The 2,008-nt window shown below is 38.7% G+C and overlaps 1 pseudogene; it reads right to left on the bottom strand.

Annotated features, from left to right (window-relative positions):
- The window catches only part of LOC105886883, a 10,458-nt pseudogene continuing 8,450 nt past the window's right edge, over positions 1-2,008 (bottom strand).

The following is a 2,008-nucleotide window of genomic DNA, read 5'->3' as shown; positions in this document are numbered from 1 at the left end:
TCACTTGAAGGATTTCTCACACTGTTTACATTCATGAGGGTTTGTGTCTCTAGTATGCAGTCCGTTTTTGTAAGGATGCGGACCCACTGAAAGCTTTTTCACATTGCTTCCATTCCTCAGGTTTCTGAGTGAAAGCCTTCCAACAGGTTTCACATTTGCAGAGTTGCTCTTCAGTGTGATTTCTCACATGTTCTCTGATATTGAGGACCAAATAAAGGGTTTTCTACATTGCTTATATTCATACATTTTCTCTTCAGTGTGAATTTGCACATGACTTTGAAAGGATTTGGGAGAAATGAAACCTTTCTCACAGTTTATACAGTTGTAGAGTTTGTCTCCAGTGTGCATTCTCACAGGTACTCAAAAGGTTTCAGGCCAATGGAATGCTTTCCCACATGGCTTGCATTCAAAGGGTTTCTTTCCAGTGGAAGTCTTTTCATGTCTTTTAAAAAGACTGGCAATAATTAAACCTTTTCCCACATTGTTTATATTTACAGGGATTCTCTCCAGCATGTGTCATAACATGTCTTTGTAATGTTGAGGGATAAATGAAGGCTCTCCCACATTACTTGCATTTATATGGCTTGTTAGTTTGGAGGGTTCTCACATGCTTGAGACCTCCTTAAAGCCAATCCTACACCTTATGTTCATAGCTTTTCTCTGCCATGTGAATCTTTACATGGTGAATGAAGGAATGGGGATGACAAAAAAGTTTTCCCACTTGATTTACATTCATAGGGCTTCTCCCCTGCATGTGTCTTTGAAAGACTGAGGGATAATTAAAGACTTAATATTCCTTTCATTTATAAGGCTTCTCTCCAAAATGAGTTCTCACATGTTTAATAAAACTTGAGAATTGATTGAAGGCTACCCTACATTGTTTGCATTCATGAAGGTTTTCTCTGATGTGTGTATCTTTATATGTCGAGTGAGGGAATAGGAATGGTGAAATGTTTTCCCACATAATTTACATTCATAGGGCTTCTCTCCAGTGTGTGTTATCATGTGTCTTTGAAAGATGGAGGGATAAATAAAGGCTTTCCCACATTTCTTACATTTATATGGCTTCTCTCCTGTGTGAGTTTTCACATGTCTAGTAAGACTAGAGAACTCAATGAAGACTTTCCCACAGTCCTTGCATTCATAGTTTTTCTCTGAGGTGTGAGTCCTGATATGTTGAGTAAAGGAGTAGAAATAAGGAAAGGTTTTCCCACATAGTTTACATCCATATAGGTGTGAGGGACAAATGCAGGCCTGCTTACATTCCTGACATTGACATGGTTTTTGTCCACAGTGAGATCTGACATGCCTTTTAAGAGAATAAAGATGCATGAAAACTCTTCCACACTTGGTACATTCATATGGTTTTTCTCCAGTAGAAATTTTCTTGTACAGAGTAATATTTGGCCTGTGACTGAAGGTTTCTCCACATCGATTACCTTCGCTATCTTTACGGAGTCTGTTCATCATATGATTTCTGTTAAAAATGAGGAGCATTGAATTTATGCTATGTTTATTAATGATTTGTTAATATATATTAATAAGTATTAGAACTACCTTTCTAATTACATTTCAATATACATGATGTTTTTCTATTCTGAACTGTTTGAAAGTATAACAAACTAAATACTCTGGGAGAGGGCTCAGGCATATTTATTGTTAATATAATATTTATTATATATGGGGTTTCCCTAAAATTATTATTAACTGAATTATGTTTTAAACTTAAATGTCTGGCCAGACACGATGGCTCATAACTGTAATCCTAGCACTTTGGGAGGCTAAGGCGGGTGGATCACCTGAGCTCAGGAGTTCAAGACCAGCCTGAGGAAGAGGAATAGTCATCTCTAGAAAATAGCTGGGTGTTGGCTCGGTGCCTATAGCTCAACTGGCTAAGGCGCCAGCCACATACACCTAAAGTGGTGGGTTCGAATCCCCAGCCCGGACCCGCCAAACAACAATGACGGCTGCAACCAAAAAATAGCCGGGCGTTGTGGCCGGCGCCTGT

The sequence above is a fragment of the Otolemur garnettii genome, unplaced genomic scaffold (genome assembly GCF_000181295.1).
Source record: "Otolemur garnettii isolate 467f Iridium unplaced genomic scaffold, OtoGar3 scaffold00029, whole genome shotgun sequence".
NCBI lineage: Eukaryota > Metazoa > Chordata > Mammalia > Primates > Galagidae > Otolemur > Otolemur garnettii.
This window is presented reverse-complemented; position numbering and strand designations above follow the sequence as displayed.